This window comes from Aquarana catesbeiana, linkage group LG08 (genome assembly GCF_042186555.1).
Source record: "Aquarana catesbeiana isolate 2022-GZ linkage group LG08, ASM4218655v1, whole genome shotgun sequence".
Lineage (NCBI taxonomy): Eukaryota > Metazoa > Chordata > Amphibia > Anura > Ranidae > Aquarana > Aquarana catesbeiana.
Window position 1 is genome coordinate 177,735,218 of NC_133331.1, and position 15,508 is coordinate 177,750,725.

Sequence of the window (15,508 nt, forward strand, 5' to 3'; positions counted from 1 at the left end):
TATAAATTTTGTTTACGCACAGCATTGCAGGACAGTGCAATCTACACTTAAAATAGCGCAGTGCCAAATAGCAAAAAAAAAGGCCTGGTCATGAAGGGGGAGCTAAAGTGGTAAAGCCATTTTAAAAGTATTTGCAATCAACATAACTGCTGTGCTGTAGTAGTAGAGAAGTCACCTGGCAGCCCAATCAGGTCTCATTCATGTCATTACTTGATCTTAGATCAATAGCTGCAGCCACAGAAATATCAAGAGCAAACTGCTGAGCCATACACTATTTGTTTTTGGTCATTCAGCCTCATTCAGATCTAACAGATTCTTCGATCTACATCAGAGGTTCTCAACTCCTGTCCTCGGACCCACTAACAGGCCAGGTTTGCAAGATAACTGAAATACATCTCAGGTGATATCATTTGCTGCTCATTGATTGCAGTATTCTAGTCTACATCTCCCCAAGGTATTCTTAAAACCTGGCCTGTTAGTGGGTCCCGAGGACAGAAGTCGAGGACCACTGATCTACATTATATAGCATGAATGGACAAATCCCCTGCTGGGCTATTAAATGGTGGCTGTCAGAATGCCCAAATACAGGCAGCATCTGATTGGATTGGAGTTTTGCACCCGGCACTTTTGTTTTATCATTTGAAGCCTGTCAGGCTGGAGGGGGCTGACAGAGCCACCTATTAAAAAGGTAGTAAAGCTTAATGATTCTAAAAAATGTTTCCTCCCCCCTCCTCCTCTTACCTATTGTGCATACCCTGTATAAAAGAGATCTGTGTACTTACCTTTTTCTAATAGGCTCTGGTCACATGCTTCAGTAGCTTCGGCTCCTCTCTGTAAGAGAAGGCTCAACAAGGGCTGTCAATTCTGAAAGCCACAAAGTCACTCAAAGGCCCAGCCAATATCAGTGCTTTCTCCTCACCCCTGCAGCAGCAGCTTTCTTACACGGGGGGGGGGGGGGGGGGGGGGTGCTGCAGGATCAGAAGACTGGACCAGACCCAATTAAAAATAGATAAGTACACAGATTTTTTTAATGCAGGGTATGCAGGATTGGTAGTAGTAGGAGGGGGAGAGAAAATTTTTCAGAATAGATAGAGCTAGGCTTTTCTTACAGTTTAACCACTGGTTCAACAACAATGTGAACAATGTGTGGCAGGGGCATTGCTAGGTCTACCAAAGATCTGGGGCTGGAGCCCATAGCAGCAAAGTAAAGAGTGATGCACTTGGGCGGGCATACGCATGTATATAATATATGTGTGTGTGTATTATATATATACATTGTATATATATTAATATTAGCGTGCGGATCCCCCCTTACATCAGGGTCCCCAGAGAGACTCCCCCTTACATCAGGGTCCCCAGAGAGCCTCCCCCATACATCAGGGTCCCCAGAGAGCCTCCCCCATACATCAAGGTCCCCAGAGAGCCCCCCCCCCATATATCGGGTCCCAGAGAGTCTCCCCATACATCAGGGTCCCCAGAAAGCCTCTTACATCAGGGTGAGAGGGGGGGGTGGATGAAAAGGGGTGAAAGAGAGCGAGGGGGTGGCTGAAAGGAGGTGCATGCAAGACCCTCTAACCCTGCCTGCAGTCCTTACTGTCCCAGCCCCTGTCTGTGCTGGTTGGCGTATGTGATCCACCTACCTCCCGCCCATCCTCGGTCAGCCTGTTTTCTTCCTGTTCCAGTCACAGCTGGGAGAGGAGGTTGGAGAAGGAGTGTAGGTTCTGGGAGGTGACGGGGATGCTGCTCAGGGTGGCGGTTAGGCCTCGTCTTCTCTCTCTCACTCCCTCATGGGCTTTTCCTGGCTGCCCAGGCCTCCCCCTCCCTGTTTGATACCGCTTGGTTGGTTCAAATATCTACATGTTGGGATGTGCACAAAATTGCGTGTTCTTGACATGCAGAGAAAATCACTGCTCGTTAGCAGATGGGGGTGCCATTACTTCTTAAAGGAGAAGTACAGTCAAAGCTTGTTTGTTTTGCACTCCTGTGACCCGTTTTCAGCAGAGAGTGGGCTGAAGTCCGCTCTCTGCTGACGTCACAGAAGTCGGTCCAGGCTCCGCGTCATCACAACCATGGTGTTGGGATCTGGCAGATCCCTGGACCGACACCTTTCAGCCTGAGCCGGACGCCCCTGCCCCCTCTACAGCCCAGTGCTCCAGTGAGCGAGGAGGGGGCAGAGCAGAGAACTGTGACTGACAGTCTGCAGCTCTCTACTCACAGAGCTCTGAGAACTGAGTGATCGGTGGTGTTTGATCGCTCGATTCTCAGTGTTAGAGGCGCCAGGGGACAGATGCAGCATACTTCTCTTTTAATGGCGACCCACGCATAGTTTTGGCAAGAGTTTTCAAAAGGGTGGGGGACTTGTTTCCCTGCATTTCTTTTTTTTAATACTTACCTGCTCTGTGCAAAGGTATTGCTATGGGTGAGACATGCAGGCTTGCAACAAGCCGGGTTGTGTGCGTCCATAGACACACACTGCACGGCTCAACCCCACCTCCTCTCTCTACTCACAGGATGTGATTGACAGCAGTGGGAGCCATTTTTTTTTACTAGTAATGGCGGCGATCAGTGATTTTTAGCGGGACTGCGACATTGCGGCAGACAGGTCGGACACCTAACATTTTTTACACTTTTTGGGGAATCAGTGACATTATTACAGTAATCAGTGTTATAAATAATCACTGTTATTGTACTAATGACACTGGCATAGAAGGGGTTAACATCAGGGGCGATCAAGGGGGTAACCACTTCAGCCCCAGAAGAAATGGCTGCTTAATGACCAGGCCATTTTTTGCGATACAGCACTGCGTCTCTTTAACTGACAATTGCGCGGTTGTGCGACGCTGTACCCAAACAAACTTGACGTCCTTTTTTTCTCACAAATAGAGCTTTCTTTTGGCGGTATTTGATCATCTCTGCGTTTTTTTATTTTTTGCGCTATAAACAAAAAAAAGAGCGACAATTTTGAAAAAAACACAACATTTTGTACATTTTTTGCTGTAATAAATAGCCCCAATTTTTTTTTTAAAAGCAAATCTATTCCTCAGTTTAGGCCGATATGTATTCTTCTACATATTTTTGGTAATAAAAATTGCAAAAAGCGTATATTGATTGGTTTGCGCAAAAGTTATAGCGTCTACAAAATTAGGGATAGATTTATGGCATTTTTATTATTATTTTCTTTTACTAGTAATGGCCACGATCTGCGATTTTTATCGAGACTGCGACATTATTGCGGACACATCTGACACTTTTGACACATTTGGGGGACTGTGTGACTGGGGACTGTGTGACTGGAGAAACACACAGATCCGTCTTCCTGCATAGCAAAAATACAGGACCTGTATGATCTCCCCTGTCAGAACGGAGATTTGCCTTGTTTACCCAGGCAGATCCCGTTTCTGTCACTGCGGGGAACGATCGTGGGTCGCCAGCGGACATCGAGTCCGCCCCACCTGCTGATTTTACTCCCCCGCTGGCCAGTGATAGCGCGTGCGCACCCACAAATCGCCATGTACGAGCCCACGTACACCTACGGCGATTTGCGGGCTTGAGCCACATTATAACTGCGGCGGCTGGCCCTTAAGTAGTTAAAATAAACCTATGATAGAAAATTATAGACCCTTCATTGCTTTGTAGGTGGGAAAACTTACAAAATCTGCAGGGGATCAAATCATTTTTTTCACCACTGTATGGAGTGTGGCCATGGCTAATTTAGTGGGTTCTGTAGGAAAAAAAAATTTTGATATATGATCATTATGTGTATGGCACATTGGGTGATCTTTCTGTCATATTTCTCATTGGATAGGCTGAAGTATTTGATCATCTGCTAATTATGTACGTTTGCCCACTGACAAAGAAATAATCAGTCTTTAATTTTAATGGTAGGTTTATTTTAACAGTGACTGACAGAAGAACAAAAATATCCAGAAAAACACATTTCAAAAAAGTTATAAATTGATTTTTATTTTGATGAGTGAAATAAGTATTTGACCCCTTCACAAAACATGACTTAGTACTTGGTGACAAAACCCTTGTTGGCAATCACAGAGTTCAGACGTTTCTTTTAGTTGGCCACCAGGTTTGCACACATCTCAGGAGGGATTTTATCCCACTCCTCTTTGCAGATCCTCTCCAAGTCATTAAGCTTTTGAGGCTGATGTTTTGTAACTCGAACCTTCAACTCCCTCCACATATTTTCTATGAGATTAAGGTCTGGAGACTGGCTAGGCCACTACAGGACCTTAGCCTAGGTTCACATTGGAGCGATTTGTCATGCAATTAATCGCAGCCTATTGGAGGCAGTGGCACTGTTCCAATCAGTGCGACACCGATTTTGCGGCGCCACACCGATTTGCAAAAGTAGTTCCTGAACTACTTTTGCCGATTTCAGGTGCGACTCCAATAGACATCTGTGCATGAAGCCACACAGATGTCTATCAAGTAGCACCTGAATTCGCGCTGACCTTGCTACTTTGAAATCGTGCTACTTCAAGTGAAGTAGCGCGACTTCAAAGTAGCATCAATGTGAACCAGGGCTTATAAAGTCTCGGGGTTTTTCACCTTAATGCATTCTGAGCATTAACATGAAAAACCTGTTGTCATGCAGCTACCCCCCCCCCCCACACTTTTTTCTTACCTGAACTTGCTTGTTCCAGCGATGGGGATGAGCACAGCAGCTCCAGTCGCTGTCTCGGGTCCTCATTGGATAGATTGATAGCAGCAAGAGCCATTGGCTCCTGCTGCTGTCAATCAAATCCAGTGACACGGGAGCAAGGGCCGAGTCCTGCTGTCTGTGTCAATGGCCGCAGCAGCAGGACTCGGGAGCACGCCCACACGGGTTCCCACATGGAATGCGGCTCTCTGTGGGGGCACTCGATGAGGGGGAGGAGCCAGGAACACCACTGGGGGACCCCAGAAGAGGAGGATCGGGCCGCTTTGCGCAAAACCCTTGCACAGAGGAGGTAAGTATAACATGTTTATTTAAAAAAAAACACACCCCTTTACAACCCCTTTAATGTGCCTCTGCTTGAGCCACTCCTTTGTTGCCTTGGCCGTGTGTTTTGGGTCATTGTCATGCTGGAATACTCATCCATGACCCATTTTCAATGCCCTGGCTGAGGGAAGGAGGTTTTCACCCAAGATTTGACGGTACATGGCCCCGTCTATCATCCCTTTCATGCAGTGAAGTTGTCTTGTCCCCTTCTTAGCAGAAAAAACACCCCAAAGCATAATGTTTCCGCCTCCATGTTTGATGCTGGGGGTGGTGTTCTTGGGATTCATAGGCAGCATTCCTTTTCCTCCTCCAAACACGGCGAGTTGAGTTGTTGCCAAAGAGCTTGATTTTGGTCTCATCTGACCACAACACTTTCATTCAGTTCTCCTCTGAATCATTCAGATGTTCATTAGCAAACTTCAGATGGGCCTGTACATGTGCTTTCTTGAGCAAGGGGGCCTTGCGGGTGCTGCAGTCCTTCATGGCGTAGTGTGTTACCAATTGTTTTTTTGGTGAATATGGTACCAGTTGCCTTGAGATCATTGACAAGATTTTCCGTGTAGTTCTGGGCTGATTCCTCACCATTCTCACGATCATTGAAACTCCATGAGGTGAGATCTTGCATGGAGCCCCAGACCGAGGAAGTATCACAGTTATTTTGTGTTTCTTCCATTTGTGAATAATCGCACCAACTGTTGTCACCCTCTCACCAAGCTTCTTGGCGATGGTCTTGTAGCCCATTCCAGCCTTGTGTAGGTCTACAATCTTGTCCCTGACATCCTTGGACAGTTCTTGGTGGAGAGATTGGAATCTGATTGATTGCTTCTGTGGACAAGGTGTCTTTTATACAGGTAACAAGCTGAGATTAGGAGCACTCCTATTCTCAGCTTGTTACCTGTATAGAAGACACCTGGGAGCCAGAAATCTTGTGGATTGATAGAGGATCAAATACTTATTTCACTCACTAAAATGCAAATCAATTTACAGTGGAACCTTGGATAACGAGCATAATCCGTTCCAGGAGAATGCTTGTAATCCAAAGAACTTGCATATCAAAGCGAGTTTCCCCATAGAAGTCAATGGAAACGAAGATAATTTGTTCCGCATTGACTTCTATTGCATGCAATACCGCATGTGGCCAGAGGTGGGGGGGGGGGCGCAGGAGAGCCTCGGAAATACTCGGGGACAGCTCGGCTGAACTCGGAAAGGCTTGGAAACACTCGGGAACTGAGTATTTCTGAGTGATTCTGAGTATTTCGGAACGGCTCAAAACTGTTCCGAGTGTCACCGGTGCCCCCGGACCTCTTGCCAAATGCGGTACTGCACACCCCATTAGCTTGAAATCTGCTTGTTTTGCAAGACGACACTTGCAAACCAAGTCAGAATTAAAAAAAAAAAAGTTGCTCATCTTTCAAAACGCTCGTTAACCGTGATACTCGTTAACCAAGGTTCCACTGTGTAACTTTTTTGAAATGCGTTTTTCTGGATATTTTTGTTGTTATTCTGTCTCTCACTGTTAAAATAAACCTACCATTAAAATTATAGACTGATCAATTCTTTGTCAGTGGACAAATGTACAAAATCAGCAGGAGATCAAATACTTTTTCCCTCACTGTACCAAGTTGATCGATTGATCAGTACAACCAGCATGCTGGGTTTTACCTGCGATTATTACTAATGGCTTCCCCCGCCCCCTCCGGGAGAAGACAATGGCCCGGCAGGTGGGATTTCTGCATCAATACTGTGTTGATTGGAGAATCAAGTGATTTTTTATTTTTAGAGTGGAGATGGATTAGAACCCCTGTCAGGGCTTTATTTCTGCAGCCTGTGCCCCCTTGGGAAGATTCACCAGCTCTATTTGTCATGTTATCATCGAAAGTGAAAAGTGAAGAAAAATCCCAAATTTGTGATTGTCATTAAAACAAGAAGAGGAGAAATCTTCCAATGGGGATTCTAGTTCTGGTGACAATCACGTAGATTTCCTCTCACTTCCTGTATCCAATAGGAAATATATGGCAACAAAAACTTGACAGGGGTTATAACCCTTCCTTACCCAAGTGTTGCCTTCAGTTGTGTGAAGAGATCTCTAAATATCGCTCAGCCATGCTTGCTGCACATTTGCAGTGACTGAGCTCACATGTAATGTAGTCAGTCTCCAGCAGGTAAATAATGACTAATATACAGCCATAGAGTACCCCGCCTGCTCCCTGCACACACCATCCGACCGCTGACGTCATGTCACGTCCTTGCGCTTTGCAAAGGCAATGGTTCGCGCATGCGTACTCGGCGCTCTAACATCACGCGCTCATGACCGCGCACTGAGGACGAGCATCCTTGGTGCCCGGTGTCCGTAGAGAGGGCACGTCCAGAGTCTTAGAGATACACACGCCCGGGACCTGATGTGGCGTATAATGGCCGTGTGTCAGCTGCTGTGTTTTCGCTGTGTCCTGTAATGGAGGAAGGATGTGAATGAGGCACAGGAAGAGAAGCAGCCGGGTACAGACGTTCCAGCAGAGGTGGGTAATGGGATGCGTCAGCTGGAGGGGAGAGGGGCGGGGCCTGATCAGGAGGGGGTGATAGGCTGGAGCTCACCTTCGGCCACAAGTCAGGACAGAGCACTGTGTGTGTCTGCCATCGTCTTATCATGTCATTTCTATATAGAGAGGAGCATGGATTTCACATCTGGGTGTACCATGGTGATGGGGGATCCCTGGGCTTCTCCACATCTTATCACTGCTTCCTCCATCACTCACGCAGTCCTGCCCTAGGATAGGGACCCCCTCTTCCCGCCGAGCCCCGGCGTCGGGACCCCCTCTTCCCGCCGAGCCCCGGTGTCGGGACCCCCTCTTCCCGCCGACCTCCGGCGTAGGGACCCCCTCTTCCCGCCGACCTCCGGCGTAGGGACCCCCTCTTCCCGCCGAGCCCCGGCGTCGGGACCCCCTCTTCCTGCCGAGCTCCGGCGTCGGGACCCCCTCTTCCCGCCGAGCTCCGGCGTCGGGACCCCCTCTTCCCGCCGAGCCCCGGCGTCGGGACCCCCTCTTCCCGCCGAGCCCCGGCGTCGGGACCCCCTCTTCCCGCCGAGCCCCGGCGTCGGGACCCCCTCTTCCCGCCGAGCCCCGGCGTCGGGACCCCCTCTTCCCGCCGAGCCCCGGCGTCGGGACCCCCTCTTCCCGCCGAGCCCCGGCGTCGGGACCCCCTCTTCCCGCCGAGCCCCGGCGTCGGGACCCCCTCTTCCCGCCGAGCCCCGGCGTCGGGACCCCCTCTTCCCGCCGAGCCCCGGCGTCGGGACCCCCTCTTCCCGCCGAGCCCCGGCGTCGGGACCCCCTCTTCCCGCCGAGCTCCGGCGTCGGGACCCCCTCTTCCCGCCGAGCTCCGGCGTCGGGACCCCCTCTTCCTGCCGAGCATAATCAATTAGTTGGCCGATTGTTTCGATTAATTGGTTAATAACCTTAAAAGTGTGGTGTATAATTTAGTTAATATGCAAAGTTTAAAAAAAGGCAATTTATTCTTAAATATCTCTATGCAGCGGTAAATATAAATAACCAACTGTATGGTTAGAGAGCAAAATATATAATCCACTCTGAGAATAACAGAAGAGATATACTGTATATACTATTAGAGGAGATATGTACTGTATGTACTATTAGAAGTTGAATCTGGTAAATATCATCAGACTCAGATCTGCAGATCTTGCAGATTTTCAAAGAGAACTGTAATGTATTATATGCTGGCCATACAAAAACAATGTCTTCCTTAAAAAAAAAAAAAAAAATCATTTTTAAGAACGTTAGTTCGATTTTCGAATTGTTAGTGGGGTCAAATCCACATTCGTTTTCAACCACAGTGACAGGAAAATGTAAAAATAATAGAAAACTGCTTGGTCAAAGGAATTTTCAGACAGACAGTGTATGTGGTTTTCGTTCAGAAATTACATTCATTTTAAAACAGAATGTTAAAAGCAAGTCTTTCATTCAGCGAATGTACAAAGATTTTTCATATAAATAATCTCGTCTGAAAATGTATCCATGTGGCCAGCATAAGGCCTCTTTCACACGAGGGATCCGTATGTCCGTTTTTCATCCTTCTGTTTTCGGATGAAAAATGGACATACATGTATCCCTATGGAGCGTCGGATGTCAGCGGTGACATGTCTGCTGACATCCGACCCGCTCCGATCCGAAAAGTGTAACGGAGGAAAATCCTACTTTTCCATCCGTTTTCGGATCGGGTGACGACGGACACTAAGGTCCGTCATCACCCGATCCCCCATAGGGGAGAGCGGCGCTCTGACAGGTCCGTCGCTGCACAGTGTGCAGCGATGGACTTGTCATCTTCCTGCTCAGCGGGGGTGGGCGGAGCGATCGGGTGTTCACGAAGCGGGTGTTCACGGGGTGGATCATCACTGATCCGCCCCGTGTGAAAGAGCCCTAAGACTCGGTACACACCTATGCAGTTTGCTTTTGATTAAGGATGAGCTCCGGCGTGTTCGCATGGCGCACGTGCCGAGCCCGCCAGGAAGTCGGCACGGCGCAGCGCTAATCACAGGCAGGGAGACATTTCCCGATCTCTGCAGCCGCACATCGGGAAATGTCTCACTGCTTGTGATTAGCGCTGCCCCGTGCCGACTTCCTGGCGGGCTCGGCACGTGCGCCATGCGAACACGCCGGAGCTCATCCCTACTTTTGATCTATTTCTACACTGCTTTTTGCTGTACAGTATAGAGTGCCCCAACAGCAAGGTAAAGAAAACTTCTGCCTTTAGAACCACTCACTTCCTGCTCAGGACTACATGTCCCATGGGGCATTGCTCCTTACACATTCACAAATTCTCAGGCACTTACTGACATGTATGGACGGTGTACAGAGCTGTATGTGTGCTGCACTGTATTTCCTGATATGTAAACAAATAATGCATTCTGTATGCAGGCCAACTAATCGGCTGGCCGATTAATCGATTATGAAAATAGTAATCGATTGGTTGTCGATTAGTTGTTTCAGCCCTAGTAGGGAGCCCTCTTCCCGCCGAGCCCCGGGGTAGGGAGCCCTCTTCCCTCTGTCCTCCCAGTTTCCTTCTGATTGAGCGCCAACAGAAGGAGCATTCTTCCCATTGGCCACCAATGTAAGGGCCCTTTCACATGGACTATCCATTCAGGTCCATCTGTTATAATAAGGGACGATTTCTCCATTGACCATGAAAGTAAAGGAATACTATTTGTTTCATTATTTTTACTAAAAATTGTTTTGTTTTGCAGAGCAGTACTGCATGTCAAATATGTTAACCATTTGCCACCTGCCGATTTATACTGCAGCACATGCAGGCTCAGTCATGTATGTATACATGAATGAGCATCCTGCGGTTAGGCTCGATTCACATTTATGCATGTTGCTTTTGATTTTTTCTGCAGTGCTTTTTGAGGTGCTTGCTGCATTTTTGGACATGCGTTTTTACCACGATTTTGCTGTGATTTGGACCCCCCGGGTCCATACCAGGCCCTTGGGTCTAGTATAGATCCGGAGTGAGCGAGCGCCCCCCTCCTGAACCATACCAGACCGCGTGCCCTCAACATAGATGAGGGGGTTGGGTGCTTTGGGGCAGGGGGGCTCTATGCCCCCCACCCCAATGCCCCCCACCCCAAAGCACTTTGCCCCCAAAAGGGCCCCCAGATCCGTGCCCCCCCCCCCCTCCCAATGTGAATGAGTATCAGGTACAGATGGAGGAAGAAGAGGGGAAGAAGAAGATGTTGTTAATAAGACTTGTCAAAAACTGCCTACTGTATTTTTTTCACACTACACAATTTTTTTTTTTTTTGGTGAATGGGTAGGGATACAGTGTACCCGATACTCATTCACATGGGGGGGGGGCGGGATCTGGGGGCCACCTTGTTAAAGGGGACTTCCAGATCCTGATAACCCCCCTGCCCGCAGACCCCGACAACCACTGGGCAAGGGTTGTCGGGAAGAGGCCCTTGTCCCCCTCAACATGGGGACAAGGTGCTCTGGGTGCTTTAGGGGACGAGCGACGAGCAAGCCCCCCCGCCCCAAAGCACCCATCCCCCATATTGAGGGCATGCAGCCTGATATGGTTCGGGGGGGGGGTGCGCTTGCTCGGACAAGGGTATGGCTTTTGGGGGGGACCCCACGCCATAATGAAAAAAAGGGCCTGGTATCAACCTGGGGGGGCATGCTGGTTTTTTTTTTTTTTTTTTTTTTTAGCTGGCAATTCTCTGTGTTTACATTCAATGGGAAGCCCGCTGACAGCTGATGACACATCGGTTGTTAAGGACGCGATAGACGGTTTCCCGGCCCCTCCTTAGCAACCAGCTATATACAATGTAAAAAAAAAGAAACCACGCAAATCGCGGTAAAAACGCGGTACTTGCGTTTTGGATGCGGGTCCATTGAAGTCTATTACATGCAAAATGCTGCATTTTGCGGGGAAAAAAGTCCCCGACCCTTTCCAAAAAGGCAGAGGCACAAAAATGCATTGATGTGAACATGTTCTATAGGAACCATGTTAAAAAAATGTCCCTGCATTTCTGCAAAATGCATCAAAAATGCATTAGTGTAAATAGAGCCTAAAGGAGCACGCTGCGCGCCCCTCTTGTGACCGCTGTGTCACCAGACACAGAAGATTAGATACTGGTACTCAGTAACCAGGTATCATATGCTTGCTTACTGTTGTGATCTGTGATTGCCCAAAGCAGTCACATGGTACCTGGCTACCTCTACCATGTGATTAGCTTAGCCAATCACAGATCACAAAAAAATTGTCTATTTTCCAAACAGGTGTAATTTAGGGGTTTTTTTGTACTGTCTTAGCATTGTTGGACCTCAAGATATGAGATAGGCCTGCAGTACATCAAGAGTCATCAATTTTCAAATGTATATACACCATAGTTTGTAGAACCTATAACTTTCACACAAACCAATTTTTTTTTATTTTTTTTTTTTTTTACACCAAAGACATGAAGCAGAATACATTTTGACCTTAATTTGAGTTTATTCGATATTTTTTTATAACCGAAAGTAAGAAACGTTGTTTTTTTTAAAAAATGTTGGTCTTTTTTCATTTAAATCACAACAAATAAAAAACCCAGTTGTGATCAAATATCACCAAAAGAAAGCTCTATTTGTGTGAAAAAGTGAGATAAATGTCATTTGGGTACAGGGTTGTTGGCAATTAAAGTAGCGCACTGCTGAATAGCAAAAAATGGCCTGGTTATGAAGGGGGCAAAAAAACCTCCCGGAGCTCAAGTGGTTAACTACTCCACAATCCTTATTCTATTTATTCCTCCACCTCAAGGTACTGTTCACACTAATACACCATGAGCTGTAGAAATAGTAATTAGCAGGGTTTCCCTGAGACCTGAAAGTTATTTCCAGCGTTCCTCCGTATTGCATAGCTTGAGGAAGTCTAGAGTGTAACATGAATATTTATTCAATATAGTGTAGCTGATAGGGATGCACTTTGATACCATGTCTCCCGCATGGCAGCAGTTGATTGTTCACAGATGTGTGTGTAATATCCTGTTGTCCCAGTGTGATTAATCACTGCTTAGTGTCTGTCTGGTCATCCCCTCTTGGGTTGAAATATTATCTAAATTCTTTGTGCTTTGTGAGCAGAAACTTTGGACCTGTGATGCTGATACCTTGATAGGATTTGGAGCCAGTCATTGAGATGTTGTAGAACATCAGGCTGCATTGTATAATCGTGTCATTACCTTTTAAAGTGGAAGTCTAGCCTAACGCTTTTACATCTACAGACATCCACGATCTGACACTAACCTATCTAGCCCTGTAAAGAAGAATTCAGCATACATACAGTATGTCACAAAACTAAGTACACCCCTTGACGTGTGACAACACTGAAGAAATTACACTTTGCTACAATGTAAAGTAGTGAGTGTACAGCTTGTATAACAGTGTAAATTTGTTGTCTCCTCAAAATAACTCAACACACAGCCATTAATGTCTAAACCGCTGGCAACAAAAGTGAAAATGTCCAAATTGGGCCCAATTGGCCATTTTCCCTCCTCGGTGTCATGTGACTCGTTAGTGTTACAAGGTCTCAGGTGTGAATGGGGAGCAGGTGTGTCAAATTTGGTGTTATTGCTCTCACTCTCATACTGGTCACTGAAAGTTCAACATGGCACCTCATGGCAAAGAACTCTCTGAGGATCTGGAAAAAAAGAATTGTTGCTCTACATAAAGATGGCCTGGGCTATAAGAAGATTGTCAAGACCCTGAAACTGAGCTGCAGCACTGTGGCCAAGACCATACAGCGGTTTAACAGGACAGGTTACAGGACAGTATTCGTAGCTGCTGACTTTTAAATGAGTTGTAAACTCTCCTCCTGTTTTTTCAACTTAATGTATTAAGGTGAAAAACCTTTTGTACTGCAGCCCCCCCCCCCCCCCTCCTTTTTTCTTACCTGAGCTCAATAGTTCCAGCGACAGGAATGAGCACAGCTGCTGTTTAGGTTCCTCATTGGATAGATTGATAGCAACAGAAGCAATTTGGCTCCCGCTGCTTTCAATAAAATCCAGTGACACGGGAGCCAGATGGCGCGCCCACACAATTGCTCTCCATGGGGGCACTCGAAGAGGAGTAGCCAGGAGCGCTGCCGGGGGACCCCAGAAAAGGAGAATCGAGGCCGCTCTGTGCAAAATCCTTGCACAGAGGAGGTAAGTATAACATGTTTGTTATTTAAAAAAACAAAAAAACAAAGCTTTACAATCACTTTAATTCTTCTGGGGGTGCCTGAAGCTCCTCTTGAAGTACTAAATTGTAAATGGCAAATACGTTACTTTCTAGTGTTACTTACCCTTGACCTATGCACTGCTTACCTCCACTTTCTGTACATTGCTTTCTCTTGACCTGTGTGTCCAGGGACATATGTACAGAACACAGAAGACCTGCATTGTGGGCATTCGTCCCTGAGCATGTAGAGCCTTAAATGTGGTTATCACTTGGTAGAACATTCATCCCCGTCCAGCCACAACCTGCTATAGACTTTGGCAGGCAGCAGGGCTAAATGCTGCACCTGTCCCTCCTGGGTACACTACAACATCGGGTGGGACACTCCAGCTAGATGGCCCCGTGGGACCTTATTCTCCTGTTTTGTGTCTCTGCCTCCTTTTACTTTTTGTAGATAGAAACCTACTTTTTTCATATCTCTTCTCTTTTGCTTTGTATTGTGTCTGACCCCCTGCAGTTTATTTAACCAACAGTAATTTCATCTGTAGAGTAAGTTGCTGCTAAAATACATTACAGGCAGTAAGTGGAGATATTTGTTCACGACCTAGAAAAAGCTTCTACTGATAAGGGTCGTAAATAGTAGGAAGCATTAACTGTATATTGTGTACGACCTTGGTGCAATACCTCATCAGCAGGATATTGGGAGAAAGGTAAAACTACGTGGTTCAGTTGCAGAAATATTTTATTTAGTCCAGCTTTACACTTAAAAGGTAACTACTTTTGTGGAGAAAAATACAGCAAATAAAAAATAAAAAATAAAACCGCATATACAATTACTACAGAAGCCATATTGTAATGTACCGTTAGACCCCGTTCACAGGCATTTTTGCACTAAAAATAGTGCCTGAAAAGCGCCTCTCATACCTCCCCAGTGTGAAAGCCAGAGTGCTGTCACATTGGGGCGGTGCGTTTGCAGGACCGAAAAAAAAGTCCGGCAAGCCGCATCTTTGGGGCGGTGCTGGAGCTGTGTACACACGGCTTCTAAACCGCCCCTGCTATTGAAATAAATGGGCAGCGCTTTGGCAGCGGTGCTTTGCGGGTGCTTTTACCCCTTTATTTGGCTGCTAATGGGGGTTAAAAGCGCCCCGCTAGCAGCCAAAAAGCGCCGCTATAACATCGGTAAACAGCGCTAACACCCCCTCACCCCAGTGTGAAAGTAGCCTTATTAACCACTTCAGCCCCGGAAGGTTTTACCCCCTTCCTGACCAGAGCACTTTTTACAATTCGGCACTGCGTTGCTTTAACTGCTAATTGCGCGGTCATGCAATGCTGTACCCAAACGAAATTTGCGTCCTTTTCTTCCCACAAATAGAGCTTTCTTTTGATGGTATTTGATCACCTCTGCCATTTTTATTTTTTGCGCTATACACGGAAAAAAAATCCAATAAACTCAATTTTAGTCATACATTTAGGCCAAAATGTATTCGGCCACATGTCTTTGGTAGAAAAAATGTCAATAAGTGTATATTTATTGGTTTGCTCAAAAGTTATAGCGCCTACAAACTAGGGTACATTTTCTGGAATTTACACAGCCTTTAATTTATGACTGCCTATGTCGTTTCTTGAGGTGCTAAAATGGCAGGGCAGTACAAAACCCCCACAAATGACCCCATTTTGGAAAGTAGACACCCCAAGGAATTTGCTGAGAGGCATGTTGAGCCCATTGAATATTCATTTTTTTTTTGTCCCAAGTGATTGAATAATGACAAAAAAAAAAAAAAAATTACAAAAAGTTGTCACTAAATGATATATTGCTCAC

At 46.6% G+C, this 15,508-nt stretch overlaps 1 protein-coding gene across 3 annotated transcripts in view; it reads left to right on the forward strand.

Annotated features, from left to right (window-relative positions):
• Nucleotides 1-7,255: 7,255 nt before the first annotated feature.
• Nucleotides 7,256-15,508, forward strand: part of CCSER2 (coiled-coil serine rich protein 2) — a 213,732-nt gene continuing 205,479 nt past the window's right edge. For 2 of the 3 annotated variants that reach the window (XM_073596718.1, XM_073596719.1), the window contains exon 1: nucleotides 7,256-7,509. The gene's annotated coding sequence lies outside the window, so the exon portion shown is untranslated. The remainder of the gene's footprint in view (nucleotides 7,510-15,508) is intronic. The other variant, XM_073596716.1, reaches the window with a different exon arrangement.